Consider the following 21,161-nt stretch of genomic DNA (forward strand, 5'->3'; position numbering starts at 1 on the left):
GAAGAGTTAAGAGGTAGAGATACAAGAAGCAAGGGCTCTGTTTAGAGGTTTTTATAGGAATTAAAAAACTGAAGACTCGTGTTAGGAAAACGACATGGGAAACTGAAGAGAGGTTGGTTCTTACCGTATGTCACCATCAATAACTGAAGATTGTTTTTTGTTAGCCTAATGTGGTAAGCATAATTCTAAAGTGGACCCCAATATTCTTGCCCTATGTTGTACAAGCACTGGACTTGTGAATATGATGGGAAAGCCACTTCTGTGAGTAGGCTATGTTGTGTGATACAGCTGACATTAAGAATGGGAGATTATTGTGAGTGGATCAGTCTTAATCAGTTGAGCCCATAAACGATACTTGGCTATTCCTGAAGGAAGAAATTCAAAGCATGGAAGTCATTTGACATGAGGGAGGATCACCATTGCTAGCCATGGACATGGAGGGGGCCATGTGGATGGCTCTAGGAGCTGAGAGTGACTCCCAGTTGCAGGAAGAAAGGAAATGGGGACCTCAGGCCTACATTTGTAAGATACCCAGTTTGGGAAAAAACCTGAATGCTCTTGGAAGTGGATTCTTCCCCAGCGCTTCTAGAAAAACTGTGTGGCCAACATCCTGAATTCACCCTGAGCGGAGAACATTGCCATACCATGACTGGAGTTCTGACATAATAATTGGGGGCCTGTTTAAGCCATAAACTGTTTTGTATTTTTTTTTTTTTTTTACACAACATTAGAAAACAGCTTCAGTCCTGAGCACTACAGTGTAGTACCTGCAAAGGTATCCCAATCCCTAATTTTCTTCCTCATGTTGTTGTTAGGTGCCCTCAAGATGGTTCTGACTTATAGTGACCCTATGTACAACAGAAAAAAATGCCACCTGGTCCTGCACCATCCTCACAATCATCACTATGCTTCAGCCCATTGTTGCAGCCACTGTGTCAATCCATCTTGTTGAGGGTCTTTCTCTTTTTTCACGGACCATCTACTTTAGCAAGCATAATGCCCTTCTCCAGTGACTGGTCACTGGAAATAACATGTCCAAAGAATGTGAGATGAAGCATCCTTGCTTCTGTGGAGCATTCTGACTGTACCTCTTCCAAAACACATTTGTTCTTTTTTCTGGCAGTCCATGGTATATTCAATATTTTCCCCGCCACGTAATTCAAAGGCATCAATTCTTCTGTCTTCCTTATTCATTGCCCAGCTTTCCCACACATATCATGTCTTGGGCGAGGTGAACCTTAGTTCTCAGAGTGACATTTTTGATTTTTAACACTTTGAAGAGGTCATTTCCAGCAGATTTGCCCAATGCAACATGTCCTTTGATTTCCTGACCTCTGCTCCCATGAGCGTTGACTGTGGATCCAAGTGAAATGAAATCCTTGACACCTTCAGTATTTTCTCCATTTATCATGACATTGCTTATTGGTCCAGTTGTGAGGATTTTTCTTTTCTTTATATTGAGGTGAAATCCATACTGAAGGCTGAGGTCTTTGATCTTCATCAGTAAGTGCTTCAAGTCCTCTTGACTTGCAGCAAGGAAGGCTGTGTCACCTGCGTATTGCAGGTTGTTAATGAGTCCTCTCCCAGTCCTGATGCCATGTTCTTCTTCATATAGTCCGGCTGCTTGGATAATTTACTCAGCCTACAAATTGAATAAGAGTGGTGAAAGGACACAACTCTGACACAAACCTTTCCTGACTTTAAATCATGCAGCATCTCCTTGTTCTGTTTGATTGACTGCTTCTTGGTTTATGTACAGATTCCTATGAACACAATGAAGTGTTCTGGGATTCTCATTCTTCCCAATGTAATTCGTAATTTGTCATGAACCACATAGTCGAACGCCTTTGCATAGTCAACAAAATACAGGCAAACGTCTTTCTGGTTTTCTCTGCTTTCAGCCAAGAACCATCTGACAGCAGTGATATCTCTTGTTCCACGTCCTCTTCTGAATCCAGCTTGAACTTCTGGCAGTTCCCTATGAATGTATTGCTGCAACTGCTTCTGAATGATCTTCAGCAAAATTTTACTTGTGTGCGATACTAATCATATTGTTTGATAATTTTCGTATTCTGTTAGAACACCTTTCTTTGGAATGGACACAAATACGGATCTTTTCCAGTTGGTTGGCCAGGTAGCTGTCTTCCAAATTTCTTGCACATATGAGTGAGCACCTCCAGCACTGCATCTGTTTTTGTTGAAACATCTCAATTGGTATTCCTTCAGTGCCTGGAGGCTTGTTTTTCACCAAAGCGTCAGTGCAGCTTGATCTTCTTCTTTCAGTACCATTGGTTCCTGATTATACGTTACCTCCTGAAATGGTTGAATGTTGACCAATTTTTTTTTTTTTTTTGGTATAGTGACTCCGTGTATTCCTTCCATCTTCTTTTGATGTTTCCTGTGTAATTAAATATTTTCCCTGTAGAATTGCTCAATATTGCAACTCAAGGCCTGAATTTTTTCTTGAGTTCTTTGAGTTTAAGAAATGCTGAGCATATTCTTCTCTTTTGGTTTTCTATCCCCAGGTTGTTTGCACATTTCATTATAATACTTTTCTTTGTCTTCTCGAGCAGCCCTTTGAAATCTTCTGTTCAGCTCTTTTACTTCATCATTTCTTCCTTTCACTTTAGCTACTCAACATTCAAGAACAAGTTTCAGAGTCTCTTCTGACATCCATTTTGGTCTTTTCTTTCTTACCTGTTCTTTTAATGACATTTTGTTTTTTTTCATGTATGATGTCCTTGATGTCATTCCACAACTCGTCTGGTCTTTGGTCATTAGTGTTCAACACATCAAATCTATTCCTGAAAGATATACTCAGAGTCATACTTTGGCTCTTGTAGACTTGTTCCAGTTTTCTTCAGCTTCAACTTGAACTTGCATATGAACAATTGATGGTCTGTTCCACAGTCAGCCTCTAGCCTTGTTCTGACTGATTATATTGACCTTTTCTATCTTCTCTTTCCACAGATGTAGTCGATTTGATTACTGTGAATTCCTTCTGGCAAGGTCCATGTGTATAGTCGCTGTTTATGTTGTTGAAAAAACGAATTTGCGGTGAAGAAATCCTTGTTCTTGCAAAATTCTGTCTTGTGATCTCCAGCATCATTTCTATCACTAAGGCCATCTTTTCTAACTACCAATTCTTCTTTTTTCCAAATTTTGCCTTCCAGTCACCAGTAATTATCAATGCATCTTGACTGCATGTTTGATCAATTTCAGATTTCAGAAGTTGGTACAAATTTTCAATGTCCTCATCTTTGGCATTAGTGGTGGTGTATAAATCTGAATAATAGTTGTATTAACTGGTATTCCTTGTAGGCATATGGGTATTATCCTATCACTGACAGCACTGTACTTCAGAATAGTTCTTGAAATGTTCTTTTTGATGATGAATGTGAAAATGTTCCTCTTCAGTTTGTCATTCCCTGCAGCGTAGACCATATGATTGTGCAATTTCAACTGACTAGTGCCAAGGATATCGATCTTTATGTGTCCATTTCATTTTTGATGACTCATTTTTCCTAGATTCATACTTTATACATTCCACATTCTGATTACTAATAATGGGTATTTGCAGCTATTTATTGTCATTTTGAGTCACACCACCTCAGCAAATGAAGTTTCCAAAAACTTTACTGTATTCACCTCACTAAGGTCGACTCTACTTTGAGGAGGCAGCTCTTCCTCGGTTATAGTCTGAGGATCTTCCAACCTAAGGGTCTCATCTTCCAGGACTATATCAGACAATGTTCTGCTGCTATTCATAAGGTTTTCACTGGCCAGTTTTTTTCAGAAGTAGACTGCCAGGTCCTTCTTCCTAGCCTCTCTTAGTCTGGAAGCTCAGCTGAAACCTGTCCACCATAGATGACCTGCTGGTATTTGAAATACAGGTGACATAGCTTGCAACATCACAGCAACATGCAAGCCACCACAATATGACAAACTGACAGACACTGGGGCTCCTCCTGATAGTTCCCACTAATATATTTGCATGTGCTTTCCTCTATCCAAGACACACAGCTCTCTCTGAAAGAAGTATCTAATCTGTGCTAAAACATGAATATATTATTCTTCAAGGAAACATAGTTACAATTTAAAAAAAAAACTTTTTGGAAAGAATGACTTTGCTTAAGTGGGTGATTGCAATTGTGGAAACCAAAATCACTGTGATTCAGAATGAAAAAAATACTTGATAAAATACGGATTAGTTGATATCTTTGCTTCTGAATTTATCCACTTTGTTCTCGAAGGGAACTAGTCCTTTATAGCTACTCCTCTTACGAGTAGATACTTTAACTAGTGTATTTATTCTGCCTTATATGAAATAGCTAAACAACAAGTAGGATTTTTGGTGTCTGAACAAAAATCCTCTGATTAAAAAAAAAAAAAATGTTTTTCTTAATGGTGGCATAATTGTATATTATAAAGAAATTGACTTTTTAAAGCCATTTAATGGAGAAAATCCTTATATTGCAAACTATAGAACTTCATAAAGGTAGTGGAAAACATAATTTATTTTCCCAGAGGAACAACAATCTAGTTAGGAAGCCTAAAAAAAAAAGCCAACCAACAAACAAAAAACAGAAATACATGGTGAACACCAGTGACAATTATTAACACACATATCCAGCAATCATTGCTCAGGAATGTACAAAAATGTTAAATATTTCATTCAGCCAGATAATATTTTTGAGTGTCTACTCTACAAGGTAGTCAGGCACAGGAATACAGAGGTAAATAAAAGATAGTATTTCCTTTTTCTCAATGAATTCACAATCAAAAGAAGACAAATGCATGTTTAAATAAATGCATGACATTGTGGTAAGTCCAGTACTCATCTGTCTTTGTCATACCGTGGTGGCTTGTGTATTGTATGATGCTGGAAGTTATGCCACTGGTATCTCAAATACTAGCAGAGTCACCTGTGGTAGACAGGATTCATCAGAGCTTTAAGACTAAGACAGACTAGGAAGAAAGTCCTGACAACCTAACTTCAGGAAATTAGCCAATGAAAATCCTATGGATCTTAACAGACTATTGATCAATATAGTGCTAGAAGAGGAGACCTCTAGGTTACAAGACACTCAAAATACACAGTGGCTGCAACAATGGACTTACTTTCTTGAAGCCTAGAAATTAAATGGAATTTGTAGAGACATGTGTGTTGTATGTGTGTGTGATGGGGGCGGATTGGAGAGGAAGGGTTTTATTTACCAAGGGAATTATGGTATTTTACTTGGAGACTGTCATGGATTGAATTATGTCCCCCCAAAAATGTATGTATCAACTTGGTTAGGCCATGATTCCCAGTTATTGTGTAATTGTCCTCCATTTTATGATTGTAATTTTATGTTAAGAGAATTAGGGTGGGATTGTTACACAACCCTTACTCATGTCACCTCTCTGATCCAACATAAAGGGAGTCTCCCTGGGGTGTGGCCTGCACCACCTTTTATCTCTCAAGAGATAAAAAGGAAAGGGAAGCAAGCAGAGAGTTGAGGACCTCATACTACCAAGAAAGCACTGCCAGGAGCAGAGTGCTTTCTTTGGGCCTGAGGTTCCTGTGCTGAGATGCTCCCAGACCAAGGGAGGACTGATGCATCACAAGTACCTTCCTTCAGAGCCAACAGAGACAGAAAGCCTTACCCTGGGGCCAGCACCCTGAATTTGAACTTCTAGCCTACTGGACTGTGCGAGAATAAACTTTGTTGAAGCCATCCACTTGTGATATTTCTGTTATGGCAGCACTAGATGACTAAGACAGAGACCGTCTGCAAAATGTTTTAAGATCCACTAGTCCAAGAAATTGTAAAATATATTGATTATTCTATGAATAATCTTTCTTAAATATATAATCATATGATGATGGCAAACATGCTCCCACTGTCCCTCAAGTATTTTTGGCAGATGACACTGAACAGTCACAACATTTTTCCCACTGAATCTGGATTCATCATCAGAATTCTCTACATAGGACACCCAATGGCCTATTTCAGTTAACAGACTAGGCACAGGAGATGCAATCTATTTTCTATCCCCAGCTTAGTTATTAATAATTTATGTAAAGCATTTAGCATTGGATTTTAGAATAACATTGACTTGCTGCTAACATAGTTTTGCTACTTACTAGCTATGTGTCCTTGAAAAGTTTACTTAACTCCTAAAATAAGTCTGCTCATATACAAAATGGGAATATTACCTGCGTTTCAGGGTATTAGTAATGATAAATGAGATAATGTAAATGAAAAACTTATCATAATGCTTGAATTATAATAAATATTGGATCTTGGCAGGCACTGTGTATAAGATGAAGAGAGTAAGCAGATTAACTGTATAGGATTCCTGACCTTAAAATTTTTTTATAAAAATATAGAGAGACAGATAAGGCAGTTGTTCAAACAGAACAAGAGGATACCGCATGGTTTAAAGTCAGGAAAGGTGTCCATCAGGGCTGTATACTTTCACCATACCTATTCAATCTGTATGCTGAGCAAATGATCCTAGAAACTGGACTATATGAAAAAGAACGAGGCACCAGGACTGGAGGAAGACTCATTAACAACCTGCATTATGCAGATGACACAACCTTGCTTGCTGAAAGTGAAGAGGACATGAAGCACTTACTGATGAAGATCAAAGACCACAGCCTTCAGGACGGATTACACCTCAACATAAAGAAAGCAAAATTCCTCACACCTGGACCAATAAGCAACAACATTATAAAAGGAGAAAAGATTGAAGTTGCCAAGGATTTCATTTTACTTGGATCCACAATCAACAGCCATGGAAACAGCAGTCAAGAAACCAAAAGACGCTTTGCGTTCGGCAAATAGGCTGCAAGAGGTCTTGTCAACGTCTTGCAAAGCAAAGATGTCACCTTGAAGACTAAGGTGCACCTGACCAAAGCCACGGTGTTTTCAATCGCCTCATATGCATGTGAAAATTGGACAATAAATAAGGAAGACAGAAGAAGAATTGATGGCTTTGAATGGTGGTGTTGGCAAAGAGTATTGAATATACCATGGACTGCCAGAAGAACAAACAAGCCTGTCTTGGAAGAAGTGCAGCCAGAATGCTCCTTAGAAACAAGGATGGCGAGACTACATCTCACATACTTTGGACAAGTTTTCAGGAGGGATCAGTCCCTAGAGAAGGACATCATGCTTGGTAAAATACAGGGTCAGAGAAAAAGAGCAAGACCTTCAATGAGATGGATTGATGCAGTGGCTGCAAGAATGGGCTCAACATAGCAACAATTGTGAGGATGCTGCAGGACGGGACAGTGTTTCATTCTGTTCTGCATAGGATTGCTATGAGTCGGAACTGACTTGACAGCACCTAACAACAACTAAAAAAATAAATAAATAGATGAGATTAATAAAGAGTTAACACTCCCATGATAGAGCTATGTTCACACCATAAAATGTGTTATCAGTTCTACAGAGAGGTTTCAAAAATGTTTGATGTCGAGGAGTATTGACTATAAAGATATTGATCTCAAGAGAGTGGTAGGAGGTAGAGATTAAAGTTTTGGAAATCAGTAGTGCATGAGACTGGAGCCCCCAGGCACCCTTCTAACTCAGAAATGAAGCCACTCCCTATGTTCACCTTTCAACCAAAGATTAAACAGGCTTATAAAACAAACGGAAACCCTGGTGGAGTAGTGGTTAAGTGCTATGGCTGCTAACGAAAGGGTCGGCAGTTAGAATCCGCCAGGCACTCCCTGGAAACTCTATGGGGCAGTTCTACTCTGTCCTATAGGGCCGCTATGAGTCAGAGTCGACTCGACGGCACTGGGTTTGGGTATAAAACAAACAACAACACATGTGAGGAATGTGCTTCTTAGATCAATCAAGTATACAAGACCAAATAGGCAACACCTGCCCAAAGACAAGAAAGCAGAAAGGGACAGGAAAACTAGATGAATGGAAATGGGGAATCTGGGGTGGAAAGGAAGAGAGTACTGACACATTGAGGGGACTGCAGCCAACGTCTTGAAAAAATTTGTGTATAAAGTTTTGAATGAGAAACTAATTTTCTCTGTAAACTTTCCCCTAAAACACAATCAAAAAAAAAAAAAAAAGTATGTGAGTGGCATTCAAAACCATGGAATGAAATTGAATTAGGGAACCTGGAAGAACTTGCCTAATCAAAAAACAAAAGTCCAGGAAGGTATCTTAAAGAAGACTAATATTTAAGCAGTGGGTAGATGAAGAGGATTCAGAAAAGAGGATGAGATGTAGAAGGTGAGCCAGGGTAGAGTAATACCACCAGCACCAAGGTGGAGTTTTGGGTGGTTAAATGCTATAGAGGGGTCCAGAAAAGGAAGGGATAAAAATTGTCTGTTATTAAGTATAGCAAGATGTCCTCACCAAAAAATGATTTCAATAGGTCTTCAGAGATGTTAGTCAGAGGGCTAAATATTAAATCGTAAATTGAAGGTGAGATCTTAGAGTCAGTGATTTTATCTGGGACTTTGAGAATTTGGGTTATAAAGAAACAATAGACCTGTAACTAGTGGAAGAAAAGCTGGGGTTGAAGTATAAGAAAAAGGTGTTTTGACTCTGAGAGAGACTTGCACACATTATCAATGGATTGAAAAGTATACAAGTTAAATAACAAGATGGTGCTCCTCAAGTATATTCTTTGAGAAAAAAGAATATGCAAAAGCTCACCCATTCTATTCATCTTGGACCAGCTTAGATAATATCAACTATAGACAAGCCACGTAGGACACAACTCCTAGCCACTGACCACTAACCAGTCATTGCCAGCCTGTCCAATCTCTCAGGAAAGGAGAGTATCAAAATCTATTTCCACAGTCATCATTTAAAAATAGTTTTAAAATTAATACATTTTTAAAGTAGATAAGTCCAATTATTTTATTCACCTGTTTAAATTATTTCTGGGGCTCCACAGCATCCACACACTTTATCAGTACATGCTCTGGTACACTGTGCTTATTTCTCTAGATGCGTCTCCCTCTACCTCTCGTCGTCCGCTCTGCTTTTGCATGTTGTTTTTAGTTGTTGCTGCTGTTATATGTCACTATCATGTAGGTGCATATGTGTTGGATGCTCTGTAAGTGCTCTATATGCCTGAAATGTTTACCCCACCCTGTCTACTGAAATGTCCCTAAACTACCCAATCCCCCCCTTAACAATTAATTACTAACACTTATTCCCCCTTATTATATCTTACATACATGTATCATGATGTATTTATTATATTCCATAGTAAATATTTGTATATCCATTTCTCCCTCTAGACTATACAACCAGAATCAAACCCATTGCCGTCAAGCCAATTCCGACTCATAGAGACCCTACAGAACAGAGTGGAACTGCCCCTATAGGTTTCCAAGGAGCAGCTGGTGGATTTGAACTGCCAACGTTTTGGTTAGCAGCCAAATGCTTAAACATTGCACCACCAGGGCCCCCCTAGGCTATAAGGTCATTGAAAATGGATTTCACTTATTTTTAATGTTATACCTGCTACCTCAAGTAAGCCAGGAATACAGCCAATAATTATTTTTGAAATTGATAAATAAAAGATGAGTAGAACTATTTGTGATTTTAGTACTAATTTGAATTAAATTGCCTCGTCTATTTTTTCTAGATATGCATATGCTTCATTCCAAAATAGTGTTATCACCAAAAGCTTCAAAGTCCAGAGTAGCGGGGATGCGGGTCTGGGGTCCATGGTTTCAGGAGACAGCTAGGTCAATTGGCATAACAAAATGTATTAAGGAAACACTCTGCATTCCACTTTGGAGAGAGGGGTCTGGGGTCTTAAACGCTAGGAAAAGGCCATCTAAGATGTGTAAATTGGTCTCAATCCATCTGGAACAAAGAAGAATGAAGAACACCAAAGACAGAAGGTAAATATGAGCCCAAGAGGCAGAAAGGGCCACATAAACCAGAGACTGCATCAGCCTGAGACCCGAAGAACTAGATGGTGCCCAGCTACCACCAATCACTGCACTGACAGGGAACACAATAGAGAATCCCTGATGGAACAGGAGAACAGTGGGATGCAGATCTTAAATTCTCGTAAAAATACCAGGCTTAATGGGCTGATTGAGACCAGAAGGACCCTGATGGTCATGGTCCCCAGACCCTTTGATAGTCCAAGATTGGAACCATTTCTGAAACCAACTCTACAGACAGGAATTGGCCTGGACTAGACAGACAATGCTGGTGAGGAGTGAATTTCATGGCTCAAGTAGACTCATGAGGCCATATGGGCGACTCCTGTTTGATGGTGAGATGAGAAGGAAGAAGGGGACAGGAACTGGCTGAATGGACACGGGGAATACAGGGTGGAGAGGAGGAATGTGCTGTCTCATTAAGAGGAGAGCAGCTGGGAGTGCATGCCAGGGTGTGTATGGCTTTTTATATGAGAGACTGACTTGATTTGTAAATTTTCACCTAAAGCACAATAAATGAATTAAAAAAATAGTGTTATCATAAATGTTCACTATAAGAATGGATGCCATATCTTTCCATTATTCTAGACTTGATAAGTAAATATACATACAACAGCCACTATTCCTAAAATAACTTCCTTAGCTTTCATATTATCCTAGCAAATAAAAGAGATCCACACTTTTCAAGAGCATCCAAGCCAGAGCTGTTTCATATGATTTCACGATGAAGACTATATTGTCACTGAAATGACTTGACTCCAGTTGAATAAATATGGGTTGTTACTTCAACTAAAACAAATAAGAAAATCCATACACATCTAGACTATCCTCTCAACTGTGGTCCTGGAAACCTGATCACAGAACTTGCAAAATTCCTGAATTAGAGTTTTCTCTCTTGACATTGGCACTCAATTTCCTAAGAGCTGGAGTGAAGGCATGTAATTACTCTGCTTTGCTACTCTGACAAGGAATGCATTCAATCATCAGTTAGGAATTGGCACACGTTTGGTTTCAATTATATTGATTTATCACCAGCAACTTCTTAATACAGAATTTAGTTACAGTCTATCATGCTTTGGTAATTAAAACGCACTTTGGTTTATTGTTTCTTACTTGTGGTAAAACAAACTTTAAAAAGCTTCTTGAATTGTCTGCTTACTTATTTCTGCTATTCATGAGTCAGTTTCCCTGTTCCTAGCACTGTAAGATCCAGATAAATATTATCACTGTCATCTCCATCTTTGTAGATCATTTCTCCATTATAGCATAATTCTGAACACTGTTGCCCCAAACTACATCATGAGCATGAAAACCTCATACATGCAAGAATTCTGTTTGCCTTTAAGAAGCACAGCCTGGGAAATTTCTGGACACCTTCAAAGTCAGTGTTCGGAGTGCCCAGTATTCTGTTTCTGCACCTGTTCTCCTCTCTTGGGTAATACCTACTCCTGAAGGCAAGTCAGGATATTACAGGGCTCCTCTGCTTTCTAATCCTTTAACACCAGTGAAAGTGAGAAATCACCTGAGTTCACTCACTATGTCTGCTGACTTATTAAATATACTTTAATGTGATTGAGTTTCACTGTGTTGTCGATCCTGGTCATTTTCATGGTAAGCATAGGCATGAAGATGTTACAGGATGGAAAACATTCTCCCCTTTAAATACCCAAGTAGGTAGTAACTTTTTAAAGCAGAGGTTTTCTTGTTGTCCTTGAAATATTATGACCATTTCTATGGTTTATTTTCTGGAAACTAAAACAAATTTACTTATCTTAAAAAAAAAAAAAAATTTTTTTTAAAGAAGCAATTTCAGGAGTAAAAATAATGATTCTGGAAATGACCTGGCTGCAGTTACCATGGTACTATTTTCAAAAGTTGTTGGGAGCTGAAAAATGTACATGCAGTCATCTACATACATGTCTACAGTTTCTGGATCTCTGAGTCTGGATCCACTGTAATCAATCTTTTCATTTAATTGGCGACATCCCTTTTTAGAATCCCCAATTGGTCTCTTCCTTCATCAGTCTTTCTTCCTTACATAAACAGCTATCTTCTTTCTTTCCCTTGTAACTCACCTCAGTCTCAAGCCCAAGCATCCAGACCACATTCTCAGAGCTTTGGATTGCTACAATCTCCTGGTCTTCCCAGTCAGGCAAGCCAGCCATCCAAGCAGCAGATCCACAGGGCCTTCAGCTCTCCAACATTGTGAGTAACTAGAGGAGAGAGAATTAGTCTAAGGCAAGGAAAATAGCAGAAGTTACAAAACTATTAAACAATAGCTTGGCCCTGGGCCAAGCTCTTTATAGTCACTATTGAATTCCTTACAATACTTCCAAGTAGGTATGTCTTAACCACCATCTTATAGATAAATATACTGAGGTTCAAGAGGTTGGTTGTATTACTCAATTTCACCCAATTAGGATGTACAGTGATCAAACTCAAACCCAGATCTCTCTTACTGCATAGTCGGTTCTCATCGAAATTATGATCTGTATTGCCTTCTCAGTTGTGGGACGGTTGCATAGAAGAGAAAACAGGTTGTAGCCCTGAGATGTGGATGCAGAGAGAGACAGAGAGAGAAAGGACATACTTTTATTAATAGAACTCTACCAATGAAAAAAAAAAAAATTTTTTTTTTTTTTTACCAATGAAGGAGTCATTTTCAGACCTTGGGTGAGGGGGAGTGTGTGACTAATGAGAATTTAGTTTTGCATAGTATCAGATAAAATTGTCAGCATTCCAGTCATGAAAATACTGAAGAAGCAACAAAGAAAAAAACGACAGCTATAGAATTTTAGCTTGGCTATGTAAAATTATAATCATCTGTTGTCCATTCATGCTTAATTACCCTGTAGCCCAACAGCAATTATGCATATCATTAAATAGATGCTAGATTAGCTTAAGTACATTTTAATCGATCAAAGCCGTAAAATGCAGTTTGCGGCATGTTCAGCCTTTGTCGTTTGTGGCTCATGTAACATAATAATCTACTCAAAGTTAAAAATATTAGAAATTGTGTTGATTATGAAGTTTTATGATATTGTGTTAGCTAATCAATTTTATAACCTTATATGAGCAATGCAAATGCCACTGTTAATCTGGCTATATGCTCCCTCCTCTGCTAAAATATTTCACAGAAGAAAAATGTCTTCCTTAATGGCAGAAATAAAGTCTGATAATTATCTTTGAACTTCAGCTTTTCACACCGTTACCATTTTGCGACACCACCCAAAATTCAGAATTTATTTTATCTAGAAAAATAGCCTAAAAAGTATAACCAAGTTAATTTTGGTTTGCTTGCTCTGAAAGGTGGAGCTCATACATGTTTTACGTATTTTTATATTTCATTTGTTTTATTTTTAGAGTAAAATAAGAACCAACTTATTAGTTATGCTATTAACATAGGCCTAATGAGGCATTACAATGCAGTGGTTAAACTTGTGAGCACTGAGTAAGTGGTGTGAGATTAAATTATGATCCTTGTACGTCCAAACTATGTGGCCTTCATATCTCTGGACTTCTGTTTCCTCATCTATAAACTGTGCGTTAATAGTAGTACCTAGTAGTACCCATTGCATAAAGTCATCTTGAATATTCAATGAGATAGTCCACTTAATGTGGGGCCACGAGCGGTCCCTTGGAAACTCTATGGGGCAACTCTACCCTGTCCTATAGGGTCACTTCATTTTGTTCCTTCTGCACTGTAAGTGTTCAATAAATGTGACCAACTGTTATTGAGGAATTCTATTTTTCTCATGTGACTTAGTCCTTTTTAGATCTGTCATTTTATAAATTCCAAAAAAGGAAAAACTAACTTACAAAATTGATCATATGAAAATCTTCAAAACACAGCTGCTTAAAAGATTAAAAACCATTCCGTTCGATGAAAATTGGCCATTCATAGCTAGCAGGAGTTCTATTATCTGTTGCTCGAGTCCCAAGAGGAGCCTTGTGACAGATTCCTGGTAGCTCACCAATTGAGGAGCCTTGAAGAAAGCAATCAGGAGGGGCAATGGGTAAGGAATCTGGAAAGCATGCTTTAAAAGTAAGGTTAAAGTGCTCAGATAGGGTAACCTGATAAAATATTGCTGAGAGAATGCACATCTTTATTTAATTTTTCTTTGCTCCAATTTTATCATTTGTAAACTGAAAGATTTAATCTAAAATGATTTACAAGGTCCATTCTTCCTCTAATGTTCTGAGTCTCAGAAAAACCTAGAGGACTAGGACCTAAACTAGGGAAGAGAGTTGTTCTGGGCTTTTACAGAGAACAGAATCAGGACTAATTGACAAAAGTTAGAGGGAGGCATATTTTATCATATTATAAAGAACTTTCAGGCAACTAAAACAGAAAAGAGGGTTGTAATCAACCGTTAGGAATTCGTAAACACATGAGCAGTGATTTAAGGCAATTTAGGCAATTGAAAAACTGAGCTCCACTATCCCATCCAATTTTTTAAATGGTTTGCATTCGACTGCTAACCTAAAGGTTGATTTTAAACCCTACCCCACAGCACTGTGGAAGAAAAGGCCTGGCAAACTTCTTCTGTTAAGATTACATCCAGGAAACCCTATGGAACAGTTGTACTGTGAAACACATGAGGTCTTCACGATTCAGAATCAACTCAATGGCAACTAACCACAAAAACAACCATATTTATTCACATTAAATTGCAGATTGCTAACATTACTAAAAATTTATTCAGTTTTCTTGAAATGAGTAGTCCTCAACCTGAAATCCATGGACCCAAACCATAAGGCTTCAGAGAATAAACTTTTTAATTCTATGAAAAATTCCATGCGTATATGTGAATTTTTTTCAGAGAAGGATTTCATTCTCTTCAAATTCTCAAACAAATCAATATGGGTATCAAAGAACCATTTACCTAACCTATTTATTTGTCCATGTACAAATAAGATAAAAAATAAAGCCAGTGCACAAACTAGGATATTTCAAAAAAATATTTTATTAAAAACATATATCTGCAGGTGTTCTTTACTAAATGCTTTGTGAGAACCCCTATTTTAAAATGGATTTATAGGTTAGACTTGAAAAATGGCCAGATGAATGTAGTGATTAAATATCTAACAAATCTTTACATCATAGCTGATAAACCAAAGAGATGTAGCTGAACATATTTCTGATATTACCTGCTTATCTAGCTGTGTTTGACTTTATCTTATTTAATTTGCACTGTAAAAAGATTTAGGTAATTTTTCCTGAATCCTTATTTTCAACTCTAAAAATGAAACTCCATGTAATAAATTCTCATTTTGCAGTAATATTGCCAAATGAAATCAAAACACAAATATAACAATATTATTTCTTCCAACATGTGTGCATATGTCTATAACATCAGAAGTAGAGATGCCCCCACCTATTTGTTAAATAACCTAAGAGCATGCAATTGTCTACCTATTTAAAAGAGCACAAATGGGCCCAAATGAATTGTAGGCAAGAAAGTCAACCTTCCCAGAGATTCTACTCAATTTGAACAACATCACAGACAGTGAAAGTAAGGACAGGACTGCCAAAGTCCATATCCTGATCTCTGTGTCTATGCAACAGCTTTCTCTGTGCTAATAGTGTTTATGCCATCTGTCTGTTTCCAATTAAAGTTCATTTTTGACTCAATGACCAGATGTTCCATATTGTGGGGCTGTTTTGTTACTCTTTCTGTTTCAAAATTAGTGCCTTTACTCCGGTGTTGATATGGTTTTCTTTTTATATTTATAATATTATAAACTAATATCTCTTACATGTTTTCAAGGCATAGTGTAGGTTCTGCATTTCCTTTGTTTAAATTTTAATGTCTTTAAAATAAGCATTCTGAATGTATTTATATTTCAAATTTCAGTTAATGATCATTCATTCTTCCTGTATATCTGATTTTTTTATATAACAACTATCTGAATCAAATTTAAGAATGTATACAAACTATGTAAGTAAAATATTTTAAATAAACTCACTAAATGTGTGATTTCTTTTCTTGTTGTTGATTCCGACTCATAACAACCCCATGAGAAAGTAGAACTGTCTCACAGGGTTTTCGTTGCTGTGATCTTTACAGAAGCAGGTCACCAGGTCTTTCTCCTGTGGAGCCTCTGGGTGGGTTCAAACCGTCAGCCTTTCAGTTAGCAGCAGAGCACACAACCATTTGTACCCCGAGTGCTCCCAGTATAATTCCTTAGGGAAGGGCAAATTACTGTGCCAACTACTTTTTTCCCCTCTATTATTTTCAAGTATTTACTGAATTCTAGCCATAACCACCCATATTTCCAATCCTAACACCAGGCAACATCAACTTTGCTTATTTTTAGGTAAGAAAATGAAACTAAATTTTAAGGAGGCTAGATTAGATTCCAGTCTCATCTTCTACTCAGGTTTTATTGATTATCCTTATCCCAAGAGAAATTTTTCACAACTGTTCTGTTGATGATTTTGGGGTGTTAGTACCCTCAAGAACTTGGCATGCTGCCATTTCATGAAGGGTAGATATATAACAGCTGCAATTTTTAATCTTATATTTTTTCATTGGCATTGTTGAGCAGGTTGGGTAATTCTAAGTGTCCCTGTACCTGCTATGTTGTCATGGGTGGTTTGAATATCTTTTCTGGCATAAGCACCCAATTTGCAAATTCCTCGCATAGTTACAGAGGTCAGGTCCTAAAAAGAATATTATTTTAGTAAAAAAGTAAAAGTAATTACATTTTAGGATATACAACAACAACAAGCATCAACCATTTAATGCTTCCAAAACATATTCCATGGAAGCATTAAAGCATTCCAAAACACTTTCCATGGAAGCGGCTGCCCACAGGAGAGCTTCTAGGTCAGGACTAAGGATTTCCATATCATTGTTGAAAAGTAAAGTAAGGCTTCATGTCATACCCAGTAGCATATATTTGAATTTTTTTAGACTTCCTTGAAAAGAGAGTATACCTGTAAATAATCTTGAATTCCACATTTTTTGTATTTGGGATATATAATTAGATATTCAGCAAAGTTTCTAACAATACAATATTTATATCTCTATACATTTGAGCATAAACATAATGCTTGATATAAGAAAAAATGTGCAATATGGTATCAGGGCTCATTTTGTTCCTTATTCTAGGTTTTTTATCTCCCTTAGCAAACACTCAGCATCTGTATCCAGTGTTACCAGGTTTCCCTCTGAGGTTTCCATATATACCCAAATTCTACCCATAATTAAATATTAGGTCCTCCAAAAAGCCTTTTTTATTGTCCTTCTCCATGCTAGGAGTCACTGTTGTTGTTGTTGTCTAGCTGGCTCCAACTCATGTTGACCCCATGTACAACAGAACAAAATGTTGCCTAATCCTGTGTCAATTTCATAATTGTTGGATATGCTCAAATCCATTGTTGAAGCCACTGTGTATTTTGAGTGTTTCCAGCCTAGATGATTTATCTTACAGCACTATATCAAACAATAGTCTGTTGTGATCCTTATGGTTTTCATTGGCTAATTTTCCAAAGATTGCCAGGCCTCTCTTCCTAGTCTGTCTTAGTCTGGAAGCTGTGTTGAAACCTGTCCACCATGGGTAATAATCCTACTGGTATTTGAAACGCTGGTGGCATTGATTCCAGCACCATAGCAACAGGCAAACCATCACAGTATGACAAACTAAAAGATGGGTAGTAGTAGAAGTCATTACCATATTTTTACACAAATAACACACACCTTCTACATTTGTTTGTCAACCACCCCCTCCCCTAACAAGATATTTTCATAAGCGTTGCTATGCTAATTTTTTTAAATGATGCTGTAAAAAGAAAAAATTAGCGTAGTGTACTTACAAAAATACCTTGAGGAGGGGGGGCGCAGCTGACAAAGAAAGCACTATTATTTGGGTAAAAATATGGTACCTCCTTTGTATTCATATATTTCTTCCTGCAATTGATACTTTGTATAATGGAAATTTTGTTACATATCTTACCTCTTTAATGTACATTTAAATCCCATTAGGGAAGATAACAAGACTTATCTCTGTGCCACACCCCATAACATCTAGCATAATGTCCAAGTATCATTTGTGATTAAATTGATTAATTACTAAACCTGCACTAAGCAAAGTTTCCTTGTGCTCTGAACCCTTTCCACAAATAAAACTCAACTCTTACTGTTTCAATCATTTGGGCTTTGCTATATTCCAGAAATTAGCCTCATTAAATAATCTATTTTTAATCATTATTAGCTCTAAATTACTCTTTTCTTAAATCGACATTTTAACTTAACCCAATCTTAATTTTATTATGCCTAAAAGATTAATAAGAGAGGTGTTCCAAGGTAAAGTTGCTCCTATACGTTTTGAATCAAACTATACTTTAAACTCTAGGGCTATTTATACAAATACCACGCAACAGGGCTTTGGATGATTCCATTAAACTTCATTACAAACACTGATCATTGGTTCTTAAATGTTAGAGCACATAAAACAAATCAACCAGAGTTGTTTTTGATTTTTGCCTGCAGATTTCTATCTCCCATCTCCTAAGATTTAATTTTATAGGCATGAGTTGCAGAAAATTCCATGTTCACAAGCCTCCAGCTGATTCTGATGCCAGTAGTCAGACAGGAAGAAATGCTGCTTGAGATGATCAAAAGATGATTGCTCCCAAAGTTAAGAGTTATTGTCCACGAACAGTGATTAAGACATTTTTATATCCTTCAGTGGGTTTATTTTTTATTTCATCCTCTTCCATAAAATAAGAATGCTGGGTGCTTTAAAATTTTGATGCAGAAAGGATATAAAAGACCAACTGAAATTTTAAGAATGGCAATGCTGAAAAAATAAGAATTATACATTTATGCACCATTTACACAAATTTCATAATTAAGCATGAAACTTAAAAAAGTATTAAAAATATACATTGCATTAAAGGCATAAACCTAAATTTTAAATGTATTCATTCTTATTTTAAATAAGTATAACGTGTTCTTTCAAAATTAAAAATCAAAAAATAAATATATAATAAATAAAAAGAGAATTAGCAGGGATAGCAATTCAGATAATTAAGAAGCCTTACATGATCCAGATCCGAAGAGGGTACAGAGACTGCTGTTAAATTGGTTGGTTAGGGAAGATCATTCTAAGCTGTCAGTGCCAAGAAGGAGTCAGTCATGGTAATACCAGAAAGCAGAACATACCCAACAGAAAGAATAGGTAGAGAAACAGACCTAAAATAGAAATGGAATTGGTCTGTTCAATTTGAAAAATAAAAAGAGGGCAACTTTAGCTAAAACATAGTAGGTGAGGAGAAAAAAATGTGTGAAATGAGGCCAGGAGGTAAGGAGAGTAAACCAGACCAAACCAAGCCCATTGCCGTAGAGCTGATTGACTCATAAAGGCCATATAAAGTTTGTGACCCAGAATAAGAAGTTTGGGTTTTGTTCTATAAGCAATGGGAAGTAAAAAAATGGTTTAAAGCAAAAGGTTACATCACTTAATTTACATTTTAAATAGATTGTGCAGGCTGTTCTGTGGAAAAGCGGTGGGTAGGGGAACAGGCTGAGAGATGTTAGAATACTATTGCAAAAAGACAATGACGGCTTGGACCAGCGTAGAAATTCTAGACATAATAAAGAAGTGGATAGATTAGGGGGTATGTACAAACTGATTTAGAGTATCCTTTTGTGTGTGTGTGTGTGTGTGCATAAATATTTTTTTTAAGAATTTTTATTGAGCTTTAAGTGAACATTTACAAATCAAGTCAGTCTGTCACATATCAGCTTATACACACCTTACTCCATACTGCCACTTACTCTCCCCCTAATAAGTCAGCCCTTCCAGTCTCTCCTTTGGTGACAATTTTGCCAGTTTCTAACCCTCTTTACCCTCCCATCTCCCCTCCAGGCAGGAGATGCCAACACAGTCTCAAGTGTCCACCTGATACACGTAGCTCACTCTTCATCAGCATCTCTCTCCTACCCATTGCCCAGTCCCTTTCATGTCTGATGAGTTGTCTTCAGGAATGATTCCTGTCCTGGGCCAAAAGAAGGTTTGGGGACCACGGCCGCCGGGATTCCTCTAGTCTCAGTCAGACCATTAAGTCCGGTCTTTTTATGAGAATTTGGGGTCTGCACCCCACTGATCTCCTGCTCCCTCAGGGGTTCTCTGTTGTGCTCCCTGTCAGGGTAGTCATCGATTGTGGCCGGGCACCACCTAGTTCTTCTTTTCTCAGGATGATGTAAGTCTCTGGTTCATGTGGCCCTTTCTGTCTCTTGGGCTCATAGTTATCGTGTGACCTCAGTGTTCTTCATTCTCCTTTGATCCAGGTGGGTTGAGACCAATTGATGCATCTTAGATGGCCACTTGTTAGCATTTAAGACCCCGGACCCACATTTCAAAGTGGGATGCAAAATGTTTTCATAATAGAATTATTTTGCCAATTGACTTAGAAGTCCCCTTAAGCCATAGTCCCCAAACCCCGCCCTTGCTCCGCTGACCTTTGAAGCATTCAGTTTATCCCAGAAACTTCTTTGCTTTTGGTCCGGTCCAGTTGAGCTGACCTTCCGTGTATTGAGTATTGTCCTTCCCTTCACCTGAAGTAGTTCTTATCTACTAGCTAATCAGTAAATAACCCTCTCCCACTCTCCCTCCCTCCCCTCCTCGTAACCACGAAAGTATGTGTTCTTCTCAGTTTATGCTATTTCTCAAGATCTTATAATAGTGGTCTTATACAATATTTGTCCTTTTGCCTCTGACTAATTTCGCTCAGCATAATGCCTTCCAGGTTCCTCCATGTTATGAAATGTTTCACAATTCATCACTATTCTTTATTGATGTGTAGTATTCCATTGTGTGAATATACCACAATTTATTTAACCATTCATCTGTTGATGGACACCTTGGTTGCTTCCAGCTTTTTGCTATTGTATACAGAGCTGCAATAAACATGGGTGTGCATACATCTGTTTGTGTGAAGGCTCTTATTTCTCTAGGGTATATTCCGAGGAGTGGGATTTCTGGGTTGTATGGTAGTTCTATTTCTAACTTTTTAAGAAAACGCCAGATAGATTTCCAAAGTGGTTGGACCATTTTACATTCCCACCAGCAGTGTATAAGACTTCCAACCTCTCCGCAGCCTCTCCAACATTTATTATTTTGCGTTTTTTGGATTAATGCCAGCCTTGTTGGAGTGAGATGGAATCTCATCATAGTTTTAATTTGCATTTCTCTAATGGCTAATGATCGAGAGCATTTT

General features: G+C 37.7%; 1 pseudogene; it reads left to right on the forward strand.

Annotated features, from left to right (window-relative positions):
• Positions 1-428: 428 nt before the first annotated feature.
• Positions 429-21,161, forward strand: part of LOC100654580 (probable ATP-dependent RNA helicase DDX49) — a 72,811-nt pseudogene continuing 52,078 nt past the window's right edge.

Source organism: Loxodonta africana, chromosome 2, assembly GCF_030014295.1.
Source record: "Loxodonta africana isolate mLoxAfr1 chromosome 2, mLoxAfr1.hap2, whole genome shotgun sequence".
Lineage (NCBI taxonomy): Eukaryota > Metazoa > Chordata > Mammalia > Proboscidea > Elephantidae > Loxodonta > Loxodonta africana.